Genomic DNA, 22,575 nt, shown 5'->3' with positions numbered 1-22,575 from the left:
TCCCCTCACTGAAATGGACAGATCATCCAAGCAAAAGATCAGCAAGGAAATAAAGGCCTTAAACGACACACTGGACCAGATGGACATCACAGATATATTCAGAACATTTCATCCCAAAGCAACAGAATACACATTCTTCTCTAGTGCACATGGAACATTCTCCAGAATAGATCACATCCTCGGTCCAAAATCAGGACTCAACCGGTATCAAAAGATTGGGATCATTCCCTGCATATTTTCAGACCACAATGCTCTAAAGCTAGAATTCAACCACAAAAGGAAGTTTGAAAAGAACCAAAATACATGGAGACTAAACAGCATCCTTCTAAAGAATGAATGGGTCAACCGGGAAATTAAAGAAGAATTGAAAAAAATCATGGAAACAAATGATAATGAAAATACAACGGTTCAAAATCTGTGGGACACAACAAAGGCAGTCCTGAGAGGAAAATATATAGCGGTACAAGCCTTTCTCAAGAAACAAGAAAGGTCTCAGGTACACAAACTAACCCTACACCTAAAGGAGCTGGAGAAAGAACAAGAAAGAAACCCTAAGCCCAGCAGGAGAAGAGAAATCATAAAGATCAGAGCAGAAATCAATGAAATAGAAACCAAAAAAACAATAGAACAAATCAACGAAAGTAGGAGCTGGTTCTTTGAAAGAATTAATAAAATTGATAAACCCCTGGCCCGACTTATCAAAAAGAAAAGAGAAAGGACCCAAATAAATAAAATCATGAATGAAAGAGGAGAGATCACAACTAACACCAAAGAAATACAAACTATTATAAGAACATACTATGAGCAACTCTACGGCAATAAATTTGACAATCTGGAAGAAATGGATGCATTCCTAGAAACATATAAACTACCACAACTGAACCAGGAAGAAATAAAAAGCCTGAACAGACCCATAACCAGTAAGGAGATTGAAACAGTCATTAAAAATCTCCAAACAAACAAAAGCCCAGGGCCAGACGGTTTCCCGGGGGAATTCTACCAAACATTTAAAGAAGAACTAATTCCTATTCTCCTAAAACTGTTCCAAAAAATAGAAATGGAAGGAAAACTTCCAAACTCATTTTATGAGGCCAGCATCACCTTGATCCCAAAACCAGACAAGGATCCCAACAAAAAAGAGAGCTATAGACCAATATCCTTGATTAACACAGATGCGAAAATACTCAACATAATACTAGCCAATAGGATTCAACAGTACATTAAAAAGATTATTCACCACGACCAAGTGGGATTTATTCCAGGGCTGCAAGGTTGGTTCAACATCCGCAAATCAGTCAATATGATACAACACATCAATAAAAGTAAGAACAAGAACCATATGATACTCTCAATAGATGCTGAAAAAGCATTTGACAAAGTACAGCATCCCTTCCTGATCAAAACTCTTCAAAGTGTAGGGATAGAGGGCACATACCTCAATATCATCAAAGCCATCTATGAAAAACCCACCGCAAATATCATTCTCAATGGAGAAAAACTGAAAGCTTTTCCGCTAAGGTCAGGAACACGGCAGGGATGTCCATTATCACCACTGCTATTCAACATAGTACTAGAGGTCCTAGCCTCAGCAATCAGACAACAAAAGGAAATTAAAGGCATCCAAATCGGCAAAGAAGAAGTCAAATTATCACTCTTCACAGATGATATGATACTATATGTGGAAAACCCAAAAGACTCCACTCCAAAACTGCTAGAACTTATACAGGAATTCAGTAAAGTGTCAGGATATAAAATCAATGCACAGAAATCAGTTGCATTTCTCTACACCAACAGCAAGACAGAAGAAAGGGAAATTAAGGAGTCAATCCCATTTACAATTGCACCCAAAACCATAAGATACCTAGGAATAAACCTAACCAAGGAGACACAGAATCTATACTCAGAAAACTACAAAGTACTCATGAAAGAAATTGAGGAAGACACAAAGAAATGGAAAAATGTTCCATGCTCCTGGATTGGAAGAATAAATATTGTGAAAATGTTTATGCTACCTAAAGCAATCTACATATTTAATGCGATTCCTATCAAAGTACCATCCATCTTTTTCAAAGAAATGGAACAAATAATTCTAAAATTTATATGGAACCAGAAAAGACCTCGAATAGCTAAAGGGATATTGAAAAAGAAAGCCAACGTTGGTGGCATCACAATTCCGGACTTCAAGCTCTATTACAAAGCTGTCATCATCAAGACAGCATGGTACTGGCACAAAAACAGACCCATAGATCAATGGAACAGAATAGAGAGCCCAGAAATAGACTCTCAACTCTATGGTCAACTAATCTTCGACAAAGCCGGAAAGAATGTCCAATGGAAAAAAGACAGCCTCTTCAATAAATGGTGCTGGGAAAATTGGACAGCCACATGCAGAAAAATGAAATTGGACCATTTCCTTACACCACACACGAAAATAGACTCAAAATGGATGAAGGACCTCAATGTGAGAAAGGAATCCATCAAAATCCTTGAGGAGAACACAGGCAGCAACCTCTTCGACCTCAGCCACAGCAACATCTTCCTAGGAACAAGGCAAAAGGCAAGGGAAGCAAGGGCAAAAATGAACTATTGGGATTTCATCAAGATCAAAAGCTTTTGCACAGCAAAGGAAACAGTTAACAAAATCAAAAGACAACTGACAGAATGGGAGAAGATATTTGCAAACGACATATCAGATAAAGGACTAGTGTCCAGAATCTATAAAGAACTTAGCAAACTCAACACCCAAAGAACAAATAATCCAATCAAGAAATGGGCAGAGGACATGAACAGGCATTTCTGCAAAGAAGACATCCAGATGGCCAACAGACACATGAAAAAGTGCTCCATATCACTCGGCATCAGGGAAATACAAATCAAAACCACAATGCGATATCACCTCACACCAGTCAGAATGGCTAAAATCAACAAGTCAGGAAATGACAGATGCTGGCGAGGATGCGGAGAAAGGGGAACCCTCCTACACTGTTGGTGGGAATGCAAGCTGGTGCAACCTCTCTGGAAAACAGCATGGAGGTTCCTCAAAATGTTGAAAATAGAACTGCCCTATGACCCAGCAATTGCACTATTGGGTATTTACCCTAAAGATACAAACGTAGTGATCCAAAGGGGCACGTGTACTCAAATGTTTATAGCAGCAATGTCCTCAATAGCCAAACTATGGAAAGAACCTAGATGTCCATCAACAGATGACAAAAGCTGCAAAAGCTCTCAAGGGTCAGTCAATTAATTGCAAGAACAGAAAGACATTCATGCCAATACATGTATGGAAGTTTATTTTGTTAACACAGACAGATGATTTTACAAATATTTGCGCAACTAGAAAATGTGCTAATCCAAGGTACATAAACCTGGAATTGGAAAGTTAGAGACCAAAGCCATGCTTTCATTTCTACTTCTCACTGGATAATCTAATGTACTCTCCTGTCTCCAAATACAAACTTCATAATGTCTTTGCTTATACCAGTGGCTCCAGAAAGCTATCTCATGCACGGTGGCTTTCTCTCTAAATGACCACTCAGCATTCAGGAATATCTAGTTAGCCTAAACCCTTAAAGTTTCTAGTCTAAATCCTTACAGAATCAGAAAGATCCACTATATACCATATAGATCAGGTTCCTTGGGTCAAAACTCCACTCTTGTTATGCCATTAAAGGAGTTACACAACCAAAAAGAAAGAAAGAAACAAACAAACAAACAAACAAGTAGGAAAAAGATGGTTGTGACTTCTGTTTGGCTGCAGAGTATCTACAAAGGGAGTATGGAAGAGAAGCAAAGTATCGGTTTCTCTACTAAAATTAGTACAGCGTATTTATTGGATTAGGTTTATCAGCCAAAACCAATTGAGCTCATTCACATAAACAATCTGAAAATATGTACAGATGAAGGATACTCCCCTGCCTTTTTGGGTTTTATGGATTATGAAAAAGAAAAGGGAAAAAGTGGGAAATGACCCAATCGTTTTCTTAGAGTCCCTAGTCAAACTAGCAAATCGTTTGAATGTCTTACAGACTCACAGATTTTAACAATTCTCCCAAATCAAGTCCATATCTTTCCACTACCTGCCCCTCATAGACTTTCCAACTTCTACCTCAACCCTCTTGTCCTGACTGCTGGCTACACTGATTTATTTACTGATCCCTGTGTGTTGCATGTCCTTCGTGCCGTGCTGGCTTGGAATATCCTGTCCTTCCCCTTCTATGTGATGAACTCCTGTTTATCTCTTCAACTGGAGATCAAACCTTGCTGTCCTTTGGGACATTCCCTGACTCCCACAGAAAGGCCTAGATGTTTCTTAACATATGATTGCCACACTTAGAAAACAGAGCACTTAGAAAACAATGATGTACATTTTTCTTTTGTCTTTATGTCTCCCTATAAAATATTTAAAAGTCATTGTATAATTTACAACTCACAACAAGAACCAATAATAATGAAAATATTTAAAATAATAGTTTAGGTGTTCGTCATTACCAAAGTTTACTATATTTTTTTCTCGGTTCCTAAACAATTTATAACCAATCAAATAAATAGAGCGCATAGTATGTGTCCAATTGACATCAAAAAAACGGCCCCTATTCTCTTTTTTAAGTTTTTATTTATATTCTAGTTAACATATAATATAATATTGGAAAATGGCCCCAATTCTTCAACCCTACCGATGCCCTCTCACACTTTGCAATCTGACTTTGGAATTTTTCCCTTTGAAACTGGACTGAGCCTGTGACTTCCCTTAGCCCGTAGGTGCTCTCTCTACTGTGTCTTGCAGCTCTGCCCAGAAGGAGAAACGAGCCCAGGCTAACCTTCTGAAGCACAGGGATCCCTTTAGAGCTGAGCAAAGTGCTGTAAGCCCAGCCTAGGTCTTCCCAGACCTGCTCACTCCCACAAATCCAACCACGGATCTATGACAAGCCCTACTCCATCATAAAACTATCAAATGAGGGGCACCTGGGAGGCTCAGTGGATTAAAGCCTCTGCCTTCGGCTTGGGCCATGATCCCAGGGTCCAGGGTTCGAGCCCCGAGTCGGTCTCTCTGCTCAGTGGGGAGCCTGCTTCCTCCTTCTCTCTGCCTACTTGTGATCTCTCTCTCTCTCTCTCTCTGTCAAATAAATAAATAAATAAAATATCTTAAAAAAAACTATCAAAGGAGAGTAGGCACATGTGAAAAGCTGTTTATTGTTTGAAGCCACTAAATTTTGGGGGTGATTTATTACTCAACAACAGTTACCTGACACAAAACCATACAGAATTTTAAAACAAAAAGAAAAATACCCCCTTACCTTGGAATAGGGAACAAATATAGCAAAGATCAAACTTGTAAATATTTAAATATTTTTATATAGAGTAACAGATAAAAGAATCAATATAAACCGATATCTAAACTAGGTTAAAAATCATACATTGTTTTTTATAGGGATATTTTTGTCTTATTATTTTGTGAAAAACAGTTATCACTACATCAGGATTTTATATTCACATAAAAATAATTAAATGTCATAATAAAAGTTCTTTATTCATAAGAACATAAACACTTATATCAATATCCCATTTTTTATATTGCTATCCAGAATCCAATTTTCTTGTAAAGTTATATTTAGACTCACAAAGATGATTGAAAATGTATCTTCCTCATTTGATTTCCTGGCTTTACCATTACTAAAAGTGAAAACTAAAACATTAGCATCGTTCTGTTACCTCATTCTATCTTTTCTTTTTAATCTCTTGAATGAATGACTTATTCAGATCAATAACCATGATTTATAAGGTCATTTCATTATCTGTAGCATTATTTGAAGATTAGTAGTCCTTCTATTAAAATACTACTATCTAGAAATAAAGATGTGAAAAAATCATTTTATCTTAGACATAAATGTCACTACACAGAGCTAAAAACAGTTCCATTTGGATCATGTTTTCTATCTCACAGACTATAAAAGTCACATTTACTTTGTACTATATCGGAACTTCAATATTAATTTGATGAATTCCCTGCGTAAATCTTTTCTTTTTAAATAAATCATAATGCATCTTTTCTTCTTTTTCCTCAAGAGAAGACAGAGATTCAAGGGCCTTGGCAAAGTTTTTTAATAATTGGAAAATTTTAAAGTGTAAGGATTTCAAATTAGGTGTTTCTGTTTAATAATATATGTGTAGTAGAATTTGGAATACTCAGAACTGTGTATGAAAGAAAAAATGCATAATTATAGAAAATTTTACACTGCACTTAAATTATTCCTTTTTTAATATCTTATTTATTTACTTATTTATTTGAGAGAGAAAGTGAGCAGGAGAGGGAGGCGCAGAAGTGGAAGGGGAAGGAGCGGAGAGAATCTCAAGCAGACTCAGAGCTCCATTCAGGGCTTGAATCCCACAACCCTGAGATCATGACCTGAGCTGCAACCAAGAGTCAGATGCTTAACCAGCCCCGCCGCCCATGTGACCCTGCATTTAAGTTACTCTTAAGGCTTCAATCACAGACTGCAATGATATCCCTTATCCATGTGATCTAAAAAAGCTGAACTTGGGGCACCTGGTGGCTCAGTGGGTTAAGCCTCTGCCTTCAGCTCAGGTCATGATCTCAGGGTCCTGGGATCGAGCCCCACGTCAGGCTCTCTGCTCAGCGGGGAGCCTGCTTCCCCCTCTCTCTCTGCCTGCCTCTCTGCCTACTTGTGACCTCTCTCTCTTTGTAAAATAAATAAATAAAATTTTTAAAAAGTAAACAAATAAATAAAAATAATTTTTAAAAGCTGAATTCATAGAAACAGAACGGAATGGTGGTTATCAAGATTGGGGGGGTGGAGGAACTGGGGAGATATTGTTGAAGCAAACTTGCAACAAGTAGAGAGGTAAGTTCTGGAGATCTATTGCACAACATGGTGATTGTAATCAATAATACTGTATTATAAATGTCAAAGTCACTAAAAGACCATATGTAATGGTTCTCACCAAAAAAAAAAAAAAAAACGATAATTATGTGATGTGATGGAGATGTTTGTTAATGCTAAGGTAGTAATCATATTGCAATACATGAATGTATCAAATCAACACTTTTTACACCTTCAACTACACAATATTTTATGTCAACTATCTCTCAATTTTAAAAATTGTCAGTCCAACTCTGATCTCATTACTGAGCTTTAAACCCAAGTGTCTAATTATGCACAGGACATGTTAATTTGAATACACTAGAGATCAAACAAACCAAAACTTCCTCTTCCCCACAAGTCTTAATTCTGTGTGCAACATCATGAGTCTTTGTTCAAACCACAAACCTGAGCCATATTCTTGATCCTTCTCTTCATCAGAGTCTACCTTCTCCGTTTGAAGTCCTACAATGCCCATTTCCTAAATACTCCTCAAACTTGTTCGCTTCACAATTTCATTAATCCAATTTAGACTAAAATCATATCAACCAAAACTCAAGCCACAACTCTCCAAATAGCCACTGGACTTTTATTGTTGCCAAATCTGCCGACCAGTGAATTAAGTGTCTTAACAAAATCCATAGGTCCCTCACGTTCCACGTCCTGATAAACCCTTAACTCTCCAAGCACATTGTGCTGAGCTACTTGCAAGTTCCATAATTCTCGCTCCCTTTGGAGATCTTGCAAATTCAGTTTCTTCCTCCTGGAACACTCTCACATACTTCTCCTCCTCCTCTCCTTGGATAAATCCTACTTATTTCCAGACACCATGCTGTCCAGGAAGATAGGAGATGGACCCTTACGTGGTCCTCAGACCTTGGATAAATCCTACTTATTTCCAGACACCATGCTGTCCAGGAAGATAGGAGATGGACCCTTACGTGGTCCTCAGAGCTTCCTGTTTTTCTCACATCACATCCCCACTCTATTGCTTCCTTACCTGTGTGTCCAGTTAGGCTCTGGGGAATATAACCTCTTCTCCTCCAGCCTGGTAATACCCCTAATGCTCAGATTATTAGGGTAATACACCTAATAACCGGTTCCTGGCTCAGAATGGTAGAAAGAGATCAAATCAAACAAATCAAATAATGAATTAAAAACTTAAAATAATTTAGGTGAATGTCCCTGATTTGTCTACTTGTTATCCCATTTCCAAGGTGGCTTTGTTAAATTGAGCATTTTTCTTGATAAACTTCACAAAATTAAGTATACTGAATCAACCAAGAAGGGAGATTGTTATAGGAGGTAGAAAAAATGCTGAATCAAGTCAGGATAGAGGAGACCCAGTTTTGAAATATATTTACACCTGTTAAAGCATCACCATGATCAAGACAGTGCCCATGCCCAAAACTTGTGAAATTGTGTACTTCACGTAGTATAGTTTAGCATATGTCATTTATACTTGAATGAGCTTCTTTTTAAATGAGTAGCATTAAACTGGTCTAGGGAAAACAGGGACCGTATGGGAGTTTTCAACATAACACGTTACTATGTAACGTATGTATTCAGTCATAGACTGTGGCGTTTTCAGTAAGGCAAAGGAGAGAGAATCATATGATAGCAGCATAACAGGAGAGTTGAATTATTAAAAATCCCACTTGCCATAGATTGGTTACATCGTGTGCTTCTTTGCGTCATATACCCTTCTATCCATCCTCTCCTGTAAAACATCACATAAACACAGAGAGAAGACACCTCACATTTTCTTTGCTACCCGTGAATATGTTGTAAGCCACTCCGTGTAGTCATTTATGCATCTTGTTAAAATTGATTAAAAATAAGGAAGTAGTGAAAAGGCACTTTCGACGTTTGGAACTGGAGAGAACCTTACAGACTATTTGGTTCCTATTCCTAGTATCACAGATGAGCAACCTGAGGTCCAGAAAATTGCCTGAGCTGTAAAAATCATTCATAACACCCTTTGAAATACTCCCTGGTTGAGAGACACCTGGCTGACTCAGCCAGTAATGTCCATGACGCTTGACCTTGGGGTTGTAAGTTTGAGCCCCACGTTGGGTATAAGGATTACTTAAAGAAATATAATCTTTCAAAAAAAATTCCCCAGTAGAACACATTGCCAGAGTTCTTTCTTTTTCTGAGTAGTTTTTCAATATAATTCATTATTTAATCAAATTCTGTATCAGTCATCTTATTATTCTGTATAAGTCATCTTATTATTATTGTAAATAATAATAATACAAATAATCTATCACCTGAGGAACTTCATTCTATCCACTTAGGTGAAAATTAAGGCTACTTCTTGCTGTGTACATCCATTTTCATCACTGCCTTACTGTGTCTATCAGGCCCACCAATAGAATTATCCTGCTGAAATTCTCTTCTTTTCTAAATGTCTAAATTATTCTATTTACATGGTAGGTGATTGGCCAAAATAAATCTACGTAATGAAATTTTGGATTAGGAAAAGTCATTCTGAGAAATCCACATTTTTTTACTGAAACATGTAGAGAAAAGCAGCCACAGAGGATCGTCTCAGTATTTTACTTCCCATCAGCACTCTGAAAGTTTACTTATTACCAACTACTTACTTTAAGCTTGAGCCTGGAGATTATGGTTCATTTAAAGATAAAACATTTACAGTAGCTCACCATAAAGTTGCAGTATATAAGCTTTCCATCCCTAGGCAGTATTCTTCTATGGTAGTAGAATATCTGCCTGCAAATAAAGTTTTTGCATTAATCATTGCTTTGACTCTTTCATTTTTACGAGCACTAAGCTATGTTCTTAAGACTGAAAGATATCTCAAAAAATGAAAATACTGTTGACTGCTTTGCTGACTGATACTGTTTCCTAAAAACAAGCCATTTTCTCTTGTTTTCTTTCCTCCTCTTATTTTTTTGGGGGGAGGGGTGATGGTTATTGTTGTGATTATTGGTTTGGCCAATGAGGGAGAAAAAATAGACAAAGAAAAAACGTGAAAGTTTGTTTTACTTTTCCCAGTTACCCAGAGAGCTGCATAAGGCATTCCGTACAATATTTATGCTATGATTCTAATGAAATTACAACCCTAGATAAGGTGACTGATTATCAGAGTTGTTATTTACACAAAGTAGCTATTGTATTTAGAGATTTTAATTATAATATTATGACTATTATCTTTCAATTGAGTCATGCCAAAAAAAAAAAAAAAAAAATACGACAATGCTAGTTTAGCAATGTTTAGAAACAGACGATGTGGTTTCTGTTACCCGTTAGAAAGGACCATCGGTAGTACCCTTCCACATCTGAACATCCCCCTCAAAACATGAAGATTTGATTCAGCTCAGACAATGACTCCTGAATTCACACAATCTTCTTGCGTTCCAGTAAGCACAAAACTGGTCTGTTTTAGTTCTGATAGGGCTTAAAATGGTAACTCGAATACAGTCAAACTAGGTAGCACGCCCTTACCAAGAACACACTTCTCATTAATCAGGATTCTACATGAACACCATAAACAAAACTAGCCACACAGCTCATGGGACATCTATGTGTATATTACACGAGTGTAGCTCCACACACTTTCACAAAGCAAACACATGCATGAACCCAGCACTCAAATCCCAGAACAGACATTATCACAGTTCCAGATACGCCTCTCCTTTTGGGCATGACTCCCGCCCACAGGAAAATCACTAGTCCAACTTCTAAGGCCCTTAGAAGTTGCGTGGTATGATTGTGTGATTATGCATTGTGTGATTTTGACTTTATCGTAAATGGAATCATACAGAATATATTCACTTTTCTTTTTTTAAGATGTCATTAATTTGAGAGACAGATACAGAGAGAGAGAGAGTGAGCGAGCATGAGTAGGGAAGGGAGGGGCAGCGGGAGAAGCAGACTCCTTGCCAATCAGGGAGCCCCATGTGGGGCTAGATCCCAGGACCCTGGGATCATGACCTGAGCGGAAGGCAGACGCTTAACCAACTAAGCCACGCAGGTGCCCCCAGAATGTTCACTTCTGTGTTTCGTTTCTTTTGCTTGATGATATTTACTTATCTTGGTGTGCATAGCTGCAGTACCTTCTCATTGCCGATTAGTATTTTTTTAAAGATTTTATTTATTTATTTGACAGACAGAGATCACAAGTAGGCTGAGAGACAGGAGAGAGAGAGAGAGGGAAGCAAGCTTCCCGCTGATCAGGGAGCAGGATGCAGGGCTCGATCCCAGGACCCGGAGACTATGACCTAAGCCAAAGGCAGAAGCCCAACCCACTGAGCCATCCAAGCACCCTTGATTAGTATTTTAATTGGGCAGGCTTTCTAAAAGTTGAAAATCAATGTAGTTTATCAATATATTTTGTTCTATCATGAGTATATTGCATAACAATGTATCCGCCAGTTGGCAGGTTTTTTAAATAAAAATAAAAATTTATTGCATTTTCCTCTAGGTACCACTGTTTTCTTACAATGTTTTGCCTTTGCCTTTTGATTAGTTGGAGAGAATTATAGACAAAATTATAGCTTGAATGAAAAACAGGGAATATCTGTTAACCATCCTCCACAGTAAATATTAAAATCGCTACGAAATAATAACTTTTCAAATTTATAGCATTCCCTAGTTTGCATTATGACTACTCTCTTCTGTGTAAGGAGGTTTTACATTTTACTTTTGCATCATGCTTAAGAACAAAACATTTTTATATATTTTTTCATTTATTTCCACAGAACTCTGTTAGAAGGGGCAGTTACTTCTTAAGTACATCTCATATCTTGTATAACACTAACTATGGTGTGATATTTTTTTAAAAGATTTTAGTTATTTATTTGACAGAAATCACAAGTAGACAGAGAGGCAGGTAGAGAGAGAGAGGGAAGCAGGCTCCCCGCTGAGCAGAGTGCCCGATGCGGGCCTCGATCCCAGGACCCTGGGATCATGACCTGAGCCGAAGGCAGCGGCTTAACCCACTGAGCCACCCAGGCGCCCCGGTGTGATATTTTTTAAAAGCAAACCTCAGCAACCACAGAATATTATTATCATGGTAATCATGCTTCAGGAAAATAGTTTAGGAGCTGAAAATGTCCAAGGCACCTAGAAGTGCAGGGTAAGAGAAGAAAGTACTCACATCGGGAGAAAGCAGCACTTCTGCTTCCAGAATATATTTAATTCTCTTTCTCCATTTGAAAGTGTCATTTTCACCTAGCAGCTTTTCTTATCCCCTCTCCTCCCTCACCATCCCTACAACAGGGCTTTGAGATTGAATGTGAACATTTGTGGGTAGAAGAGGACCTACCAAGTTAAAAACCCATAGAACGCACCCAGAGATAAATTAATATCCCTTAGCTAACAGCAGTGATCAATGTTCTCATCTAGGAGGGCCAGTCCTGGCCCCATACAGCTCCACAGAGGCAGGAAGACCTTAAAAGAGCAAGCTCTCAGAGCAGTTGGGTAGGCTGTGGACATGGAAGAGTCTGAAGACCAGTAGTATGGTTTAGCCATGACAAATGGAGGTCATGAGTTCTTTCTTCTATGGGTTATGTGAAGTTTGTGAGAAGAGAGGACCAGAGGGAGAACATCGAGACCCATATCCTGAAGGACATCATGCAGGAAAACATGGATATGGTGGGTATAATAGACAAATGTCACCCAGTCACTGACGATTGTGCTGAACAAGACAGGGCAGTCCAGCAACAAGGTGAAATCAGCTGCCGGTGGATATTCAGAACTTCAGCATTAGAACTTCCGGTTTCAACCTGAATTATTTAGCTCTTATTCTAGGATTCCCTGTACTTTTTCAGGCTGGGGGTATAGGTGGCCTTGGGTCAGCAGTACCACCGGTGTGAGTCTTACAGCATTCGACAGCCTATGTTGGAGGGTGCGAGTTTAGCATAACATCGCTCAGCTGTTCTTTCCCTACCTTCCTCTAGGTAAGACTAGAAGGTTGAGTAAGAACCTCTCTGTGGTATTTTCTTGGTGGGCAATTCTCAATTTTCTCATCTTTTTATCATTTTCTCACATAATCTTCTCAGAGGTTAGCACTTCGTAAGGTCATCTCCACCATACGATTCTGAAAAGTCAGACTCATTGAAATAGCAGAATTAATCTAGCCATAAAAGTAGACAGAGGTCAACACGGTATCTAAGGCCAAAAGGAAAAAGCAGGGAGACTGTGATGAGAAAATTCTGCTCAACCTCACCTTTCTATTTCCTTTGGCTTTGGCTTTTATTGGATGCTATATTTCTGGAGGAGCCATTCCCATTTGCTGCAGGTAAATGGTTGTGTTGTGAATTTATTGAGACAGGCAGCAGAAGGTCAAGGTATAGGCCAAGGGTAACTAAAACAGGGAAAGAGAACATTTGAGAATGATGTAGACAGATGCAAACTTCGTAGATTAGGCATGTGTCGGCTGGAGAGGGGTAAGCATTTGCAGAAAAATACAGCAGGCCTGATTTTAAGCAGATAGAACAAAGCAAAGCATTGAGCTCATTGGTTCCATTTCCTCCACTCCCCAAATTGTCCTGGGTTGCAATAAAGAATTCTGACAGATGAAAGTCTTTAAAATGAGAAAGTATTGCCTATGAAATTCTTGTATTAGTCATATCCTTAACCAGTTTTTAAAATGAAAAAAACTGTAATTTTTATATACTACAAATTCAGTCTCTGGATTTTTAGGAAGCAGGTAGGTAGATGATAGATTCTGTTATCACAGAATAAGTAGTTTAGGAAGGTTTTCCTTCTTAATAATATTAAAAGCACTAAATTAGAATACTCTTTTAATATAACCCTATGTAGAACATGTAACTATTTCTATTAGGTTCCCAGTTAGTCAAAACAAGAAGTCTAATAAATAGCTTTTAGGTAATAACTAAATAAACTTTGGAATATGAGTTCAGAATTTAAGTGAGATGCTCTTACAAATGTATCTATAAGTATTTAACCTGGTCATTAACCTACTAAAAGAATGTAGTTCATGTGTGTGTGTAAAGCAAGGGACTACTGTTGAAGAAAAGCAAAGTTTTCTTTAATTAATCTTTTCTTTATTTTGAGATAATTGTAGATGCACATGCAATGGTAAATACCAATACAGAGACATCTCATGTACCCTTTACCAGCTTCTTCCAACAGTAATATCTGGCAAAAGTAAAATATAATATCACAGCCATTACATTGACATCAAGCCACGATCTTGCTCAAATTTTCCTTGTATTTGTATATGTGTGTATTTAGTCCCATTCAGTTTTATCACACATGTAAGTTTGTGTATCTACCACTACAGTCAAGATACAGAACAGTTCCCATCATCATAAAGACCCCTCGTGTTGCTCTTTTATAGCTGCAAATCATGTTTCATCCCCCACATGACAGGAGTCAAAATGAAAATGAAAGAAAAGGACTTGCAGGAAATTGAAAAAGGTAAGAAAATATGAATGGGATTAGTAAGACACAAAAAGAAGATAACAGGAAAGAAACACAAATAATGAATGCCTTGGCTTGGTTTTCTCCCAGAGAGCAGAGCCTGGAACAAAAACTCATATATATAAGGCATTCATTTGGGGAACAGATACCAAGAAATCAAACTAAGATATTGGGAAGACTAAGACATAGAAGGCGGAAAAGTTTATTTAGCTGTCTCTCTTTGGAGCTGATCACCACTGAGTCTGATAGAGTTTGATCCTGCTGGGACACATTGAGGAATGACGTAGAATGCACCCTAGAATTCACTAACAGTGGAACAGAAAGGTGAGCCTTCCCATGGCCAAAGCCTGGTTCATGGGACATTACCTCCTTCATGCTTGGAGATACTCACAAAGGTCAGAGCCAAGTTGGATCCCATAGAACCCATAAAGAGCCCAGGCCATAGGCTTTCAGAAGGTCCAGGACAGACCACTACTGGCACATGGTACAGCTGATAAAGAGGCAGTGGAGTTTACCTTTGTGAAGCTGGTGGGTACAGTGGAGGATGCAGTGTATGGTAGACTGAGCAGAAATGGGGAACACACAAGAAGTGTCTGACACCCTGAGTGTCTGGATGAAATAAGAGAACCACAGCTTAATTATAAGAAAACCCCTCCCAGATGAGGTGCCTCATCAAACGTCTATTACTTACCATAAAGGACCTCGGGAAGGCTCTGATAAATTCCTTTAATCTGTCCTTAAGGAATTGTTTGAGTGGACTTTAGTGTAGATTCTCCTTTCTGGAAAGGCATCAAAATGAAACGATTAGAGGTGAATAAGCATGAAACTCTGTTTTGTTCAGTAGTTTGTAAAATGCTTTTAAAAAGACCAATAGATTTTTAATGGAGGACAAAGAAGATAGAACGGATTTCAAAGTCTTGTCGAAGTCAAACTCAATTATTAGTCTCCTCTGTTACCAAATAATTTAAATTATTTTTGCTTAACAAACAACTATAATGAGACCCTAAATATACAATTATTATTAAACTAAATAAAATCAAATTTACGATTATCAAGGGGTTGGTTGGTTGGTCATGAATTTTAAGGCCCCATAGGACAAATATCCCACAGTGTAAGCTAAAACCATGCTGAATTAATTACTTTGGCAGTGGTTGGGGTGTAGAAGGGTTGTTCTTGCTAAGGTCAAATAAAGGTAACTGAGGGATTGGCTTGATATATTCAGTTAGTTCTGGCCCTTGAAGTCAGATGAAGTATCAGACTATTTTGGGGTATAATATAATTTCAAAGCCTTCAGAGTGAAAATGCTACCAGACTGAAGTTTCTTTGTATTATTTTCATGCTCTGATCGTAAGTTCTTCCTTATTTCCAAATAGTGTGAGTAGACTGATATGTAGGTGACCATGTAACTTCTCTTCACCCTGGATTTTTTAGAAGGTACAAAGAGAACTATATCCAGGATTTCTAAGTAAACCACTGTTAACTGGGGCTATTTTGGATACATTAAATGTGTGTTCCTCCAATTTAGAAAAGCTCTGGGAGAATCTTCAAAAGTAACTCTCTTGGGGCGCCTGGGTGGCTCAGGGGGTTAAGCCGCTGCCTTCAGCTCAGGTCATGATCTCAGGGTCCTGGGATCAAGTCCCACATTGGGCTCTCTGCTCAGAAGGGAGCCTGCTTCCTCCTCTCTCTCTGCCTGCCTCTCTGCCTACTTGTGATCTTTCTCTCTGTCAAATAAATAAATAAAAATATTTTTTAAAAAAAGTAACTCTCTTGTTTGCCTTTCCTAAGCCCTAAGAGAAGTAATAATCATAATAATGACCATTATTAACAATGGTTTTGATGGTGCAGACTAAGAGATGCTGAGTTAGATGTTGAGATCAGAGATGCTGGAAACAGAAAATTAAAAACAAAAGCGAAATGAATACTATTTACCTGGATAATATTGAATACTCACAAGTTTCAGGAACTCCAAAGAGACTGCAAGATTGTCTCACTGGAAACTTCTCTGATTCAAACCAAAGTAGCCTGAGTGTCAAGTACTCAGACAAAGCGAGGACCTAAGAACCAGTGAGTCAAAGGAATTGAGAGACCTTGGGATTCCTGCAGAAATGAAAAGCTATAGCATTATGCTTCCTGACATGGGATCGCTCTGATCAGCAGAAGGGTTGAGAGACCAAAGAATTCACAGTTCAGGGTCAAATAACTAGGGCACCGAACTAGGGCATTGCTCAAGGAACTCACTCCTGCTCCAGGCTAAGATACGTGATTTTCCTGAACAGACCATTAATTTGATGCTCTTTTATTATTAATACTGTGGGGGGAAACAAAACAAAACAAAAATACATGAGATTTACTCTCTTAACAAAATTTTGTGTCCAGTACAGTACTGTTAACAATAAGCACAATGTTATATATCACATCTCTAGAACTTTCTTACCTTTCATGACCAAAACTCCGTTCCCACTGAATAGCACCTCCCCATTATTCCTCCTCACGGACCCTAACAACCACCGTTTTTATCTTGTTTCATTTTATTTTCTGATCCTTTAGATACCTCATTTATGGACTGTGTCAAAAACATATTCAACAGTTGTTTAGAATGAAAACTGGATGAATAATTGAAGAAGGGAAAAGGAAGAGGAACCTCTTGTCCTCTGCCTGACTCGCTGCGGGAGACTGAGTAACCAACCCCCAAACGTCCTAAACCCACAACTGTGAATATGTTCTTTTACACGGCCAGAGGCACTCAGCAGACCTCTCTCTAAGTTAAAGATTTTAAGATTATCCTGAATTATTCAGACAGGCTCAGTGTAATCACAGCAGAATCAGATCCTAAGAAGGAAGCAGGAGTGTCAGGCAGAGAACATGATAAAACCATGGCAGAGAAGCTGTGGTAACAGAGCAAAGGTTGAGAAGAGTCCATGCTTGGCCTCTGGAAATTGGAAAAGGCAAAGAGATAGACTGTTCTCTAGACGTAACACAGCACTGCCAGTGAATTTTAAACGTCTAATGTCCAGAACAATAAGATACCAAATCTGTGGGGCACCTGGGTGGCTCAGTTGGTTAAGCATCTGCCTTCAACTCAGGTCATGATCTCAGAATCCTGGGATCCAGTGCAGGGAGCCTGCCTCTTCCTCTGCCTGCCACTCCCTTGCTTGTGCTCTCCCTCTTTCCCTCTCTCTAACAAATTAATTAAATCTGAAAGAAAAAAAAAAAGATATTGAATCCGTGTTATTTGAAGTCAAAGACTGGCCCCAAATTTGAAAACCTCACTCAGCAAAACTAAGTACCTGCAGTTACCAGCTCTTGAAAAGACGGTGTGGAACCTTCATTTCACCTGAGCGCTCTGGCCTCACCAGGTGAGATCTGGTGAGACCGCTGACCTCTCCACATTATCAAGGTTGACACCACTAAATGTACAGATTTCTCACGAGAAAAAAGTGATGTCAAACACATTTTCTATTTCTCGCAACATTTCCAGTGATATTTTCGAACCCAGTTATGCCCCCAGGAAACAGCCAATGCCAGGTTGGTCTGACCCTTAATCTTCCAAGGTTGGAAAATTGTAGGTTAGCCTACATTTCCACCCAGGGTATTTTGTTTCTCTTTTTATAGTTTATGATATATAAGCGAAGCAGATTTCTCAAAAGTCAAGGATAGAGGTTCTTGATTATCTCCCCTCCTCCTCTCCTAAATAGGGTAATCATTGCAGAGGTCACTAGACAGGGTCGCAACAGAACCAGAGGGGAGCTCAAATGCCATCTCCTCAATAAGGCTTCTTGCAATAATCCTATTTCTAAATTTTAACTCCTGTGTCCCTTGCCTTGTTTTACTTTTTCTGTTTCCCTTAGCACATATCGCCTTCCAACTCATTATGTATTTTTTTCCTTTACTGTACTTATTGTGTATTTTCCATCTTCTCATGCTAGAAGATAATGCAGTGGGTCAAGATGTCTATCCAGGATCACTGACATAACCAAAGACCTATACAGTATAGCCCATACAGTGACTGTTCTGTTTCACCCCTGGGCACAACACCTAAAAGTCACTTGGGATTGTTAGCCATTTTGATTGAGGGTAAGTAAGAGGGAAGGATGTGTTTCTGTTACTGGATTATTCCGGAAAGCCTTCTCTGAAGCTGTTTCATCTTGTTGCCTGGCAAGCAAGAGTCGGAATGCAGATACAGACCATGACAACTGTCTGAGAGTTCACTCTCTATGTCTGCAAAGCCTCTGCCCCTCTAGCAACACAGTCTGAGGTCCACCTTTGCAGAATATACCTGCCTTGGTAGCAATGAGCTCATGGCCTTGGTCACTGCAGGATTCATCAGAAAGAGGAAGTTACCTCATGGATGGCCTGAGAGAAATGTTCTCTCAGTAGAGGAAATCTATACTGAATGTTGCCTGGCCAACCGAGTTCCTAAGAAAAGGTGAATATCAAACAAGTCAAGAAATAAAGATTCAGAAAATAAGGGAGAGAAACAGCAAAAGGACACCCACAGACAAAATAGTTAGTAGGATTGTGAAGCAGACAGAAGTCACAATGATTGGCAAAATCTACCAAAGCAGAAATTGGAGTGTTGAGTTACCACGAAGTTGAAAAACTAGAGCATGGGTTAGGAGAGCCTTACCACTGAAAGAATACCTTCCAGAGCTGTGATCGTACAACCAGAGTATCTGTCAGGTTATCATTAGCTACTCAGTCCCGGATGATGGGGCTGTCTTTGTAAGGCTCTCTGTGAGGCCACTGAGATCCATTCCTGGCTCCAGTATCTTTGTTCTTACTAACAAGTATGCAGCTTAGAACACAAACTCAAGTACCATTCTTCTTTATTGTTTAGGATAACTGGAGTAATTTCTATTTCTAACCCCATTTAGTTGGATGTTGGAAATTTAAACTAGGTCAATTCCAAATCCTCACCCACACTCTTTCTCTAGGATTGTGTCAAAGTCCAGGAGGCTTATGTGAAGCAAAGATTTTGGCAACATTCTGTGTGGGTGCATGAATGATCACAGTGGAGGGAAAGTGGGAGCCCCTCTTCCCCGACTACATTGATGTGTATGTAGCATGTATAGAGAGGAAGCCTTGGGTTCTGGATCCACTAAATGATATCCTCTTGAATCCCAAGATCTCTTCACTTCCCTCAGCTACCTCAAAGTTCTCCTCGTTTCTCAAGCCTTGGGTGTCCAAGACCATGTTTCTTAGATTCACCATAAGCCATTTTGTCATTAAAGTCGTTCTACAATGTTGAACCTCAACCTTGGAGAGATGGTACATTTTCCTTCTGCTGTTGCACTCTCCAAACATGGTAAAGGCATTTGACTACCCGCCCCTCCAACCCCTGCATAATCTGGGCTTGACTCTTTTACGAGGTGGTAGGGGGTGCTAAATTCAGTGTCTTTCCAGGAAACCCAGCATCCTCTCGATATTCACAATTGTCTTCCTTAGTGCTGTCAACCCAGGGGATCATACCCTGACCCATGCACAGGAAGCTTTCATCAAAAGAGTCTCTAAAATATGTTATGCAAGCCCAGAAACTTATTCCTAATCCCCTCCTCCACGGACATCAGATTTTAAAGCAAAGGTCAATAAAAATTGGCTCTATCTTCTACTATGTCATCCCTTCCCCGAGATGACAAAAGTAGAAAAACCCAATTACCCGAGTGAGACCAAGGGCCTGGGAGGCAACAATGCTGAAGGAGAAACTTTGATTAATATTTCAAGATAATGTGCTGAAATAGTCACCTTAATGGCAGAAAACTAGGTAACCTGCATACTTTGAGTTTCCTAAAATAAAAAGACCCAACAAATCTCAGATGAAATATTTGCCCTGTGAATCTCCGTAGAAATTTCAGTATATTGTTCTGTCTGTTCTTTCTATAGGTGAGCAATTTTCCACATAAGGCTTCCAAAACTGTATCAGTTATCCATGCACACTTAATCTGAAAAAGCAAAGTAATGTTTATTTGGCACCAAAAAAATAAGATTTTTTCCATACAAAAGCTTCAAGATTCTGTTGTCAGCTGATGACGCTAAAAGAAATGTTAGGGGAATTTCTCTAGGCAGAATGACAAAGATAATTTAAGGAGCCCCTGAAATTGTAAAATATAACCTTGTATATATAATATAAATGTAAACCTGGAGAGCACTTAAAATTGTAAGTACATGGATAAATATAAGTAAATAAATAAATAAATAAATGGGCAAACTGATGATGGGTATTAAGGAGGGCTTGTGTGACGATGAGCACTGGGTGTTAAATGCAACTAATGAGTTGTTGAACAGTACAGCAAAAATTAATGATGTACTATATGCTGGCCAACTGAACATGATAATAAAAAATTTTTAAAAATAAAAGTAAATACATACATACATACATACATACACTAAGGTCATGAATAATAATGTAACTATTTAACATTCTTGTGTTTGCATACAGTGACAATAATTTTCACTGGCAATAGAAACCTCTCGCCTTCCAGAGTTTGAGAAATAATTACAATAACTGAAATGAAACATTAGCCATGTACACTGGTATTTGCAAAGCACTCCTTGGTATATTGCTGCATTCAAATTTTATCGGAGGAATTGACTGGGAAGTTAAGTGAACCAATTTTAAAGGGATTTATCATTTTTTTCCCCAAATGAAGTATGTACTGGGAGTATGAGATCCGTATCCCAGTGCTCACTGCAGTAGTAACTTTAGAGCAACTACACTGCTACAGTAATTTCTGAAGCTGAAGAGTCTTACCCTTCATCTTGCAAGACTTACTTGATATACTAACATCAAATCCTCGGACAAAGTGGCTATATTTCAACCTGTGAACTGTTTTAGTGGTCTTTGGTTGACTACACATATGATCTGGAGGACTGTATCACATATATTCATTTTTTAGCTGTTTCCCCTATGATTGGTTGTTCAAGTAATACTTATTGGTATCAAAAATTTCAAAAATTTCATATCTTCCCTTTCTTGGTCCTTTTTGTAACATGGCTAATAGCATGGCTTTGTATTCCAATGACTTTGTATTCCAAGAAAACATTTCGTTTCCCAAGGGATTTCCTGTTTCTTCCTACTTAAGTGGCAACCATATTCAAAATAAACATTTCATCAAGACTCTGACACCTTGACAGTCTAGGTCAGGAATCAACAAAATGTAAAGAGGAAGGAAGGAAGGAGTGTGGTGCCTGGGTGGCTCAGTGGGTTAAGCTTCTGCCTTCAGCTCAGTCATGATCTCGGGGTCCTGGGATCGAGCCCCGCATTAGGCTCTCTGCTCCATGGGGAGTCTACTCCCCCCTCTCTCTGCCTGCTTGTGATATCTCTCTCTCTCTCAATCTCTGTCAAAAAAATAAATAAAAGCTTAAAAAAAAAGACAGAAAGAAAGAGAAAGAAAGGAAGGGAGAGGAGAGGAAAGAAGTAAGCAAGGTTTAACCTGCTCCAGAGATTTGTTGTATATGTACTTTTTTAAAACACAACTTTTTAAAGAAGTTTTTATTTATTTGTTTATTTGAGAGAAAAACAGAGAGAGCATGAGCAGAGGAACGGCAAAGACAGTGGGATAGAGACGAGCAGACTCCCTGCTGAGCTGGGATCCTGATGCAGGGCTCCATCCCAAAACCCTGAGATCATGACCTGAGCCAAAGGCAGAGGCTTAACTTACTGAGAGCCACCAGACACCCGTATAACACAACTTTCAGTGACTCCAGAATTACAGGTTATAGGAGGAATATATTAGTCTAATAACCACCATGACGCTATTTTTTTAGATGGAATTCCAATTTGTACACAGTTTTCAGTGTGAATATTGATGAAAGAAATTAATTTTGTGTTCATGACCATGAAATATGACTATTCAGAAGGTGTATTGATGGCATAATTGTAACTCTAAAATTAAAAAGTTATCTAGCTCATTAAATCTAATGAGTCAGTATAATGAATATTTCCACATATAATTATAATAAAGAGGACAAAGAGAGAGAGTGGAGGAAATAAAGAGACGGTGGTATTTTATCTACCTCTGTGGCTGCCTTTTTTTCCTTACCCGTCATTCCCTTATTGTTTTGTACTATTTCCTTTCTTTAAGGTGTTTACCACTCTAGATTTGCTTCATTAAAGTTTTTTGTGATTTTCTCTCAGTCTCTGCTATGTATGCTCTTGTGGGGAGTGTTGAGGAGACAAGAGAGTCGAGAGAGATCTGACCTAATTATGGAATGCTCAGTCTCAAAGAACGGGGCCAGCAGGAGGGAATCCTCCCATGGCTCCTGATTTGAGAGCAGATTT

This window comes from Mustela lutreola, chromosome 5 (assembly GCF_030435805.1).
Source record: "Mustela lutreola isolate mMusLut2 chromosome 5, mMusLut2.pri, whole genome shotgun sequence".
NCBI classification, from domain to species: Eukaryota; Metazoa; Chordata; class Mammalia; order Carnivora; family Mustelidae; genus Mustela; species Mustela lutreola.
The sequence above is the reverse complement of the archived record's forward strand: the minus strand, read 5'-3'. Positions refer to the sequence as shown.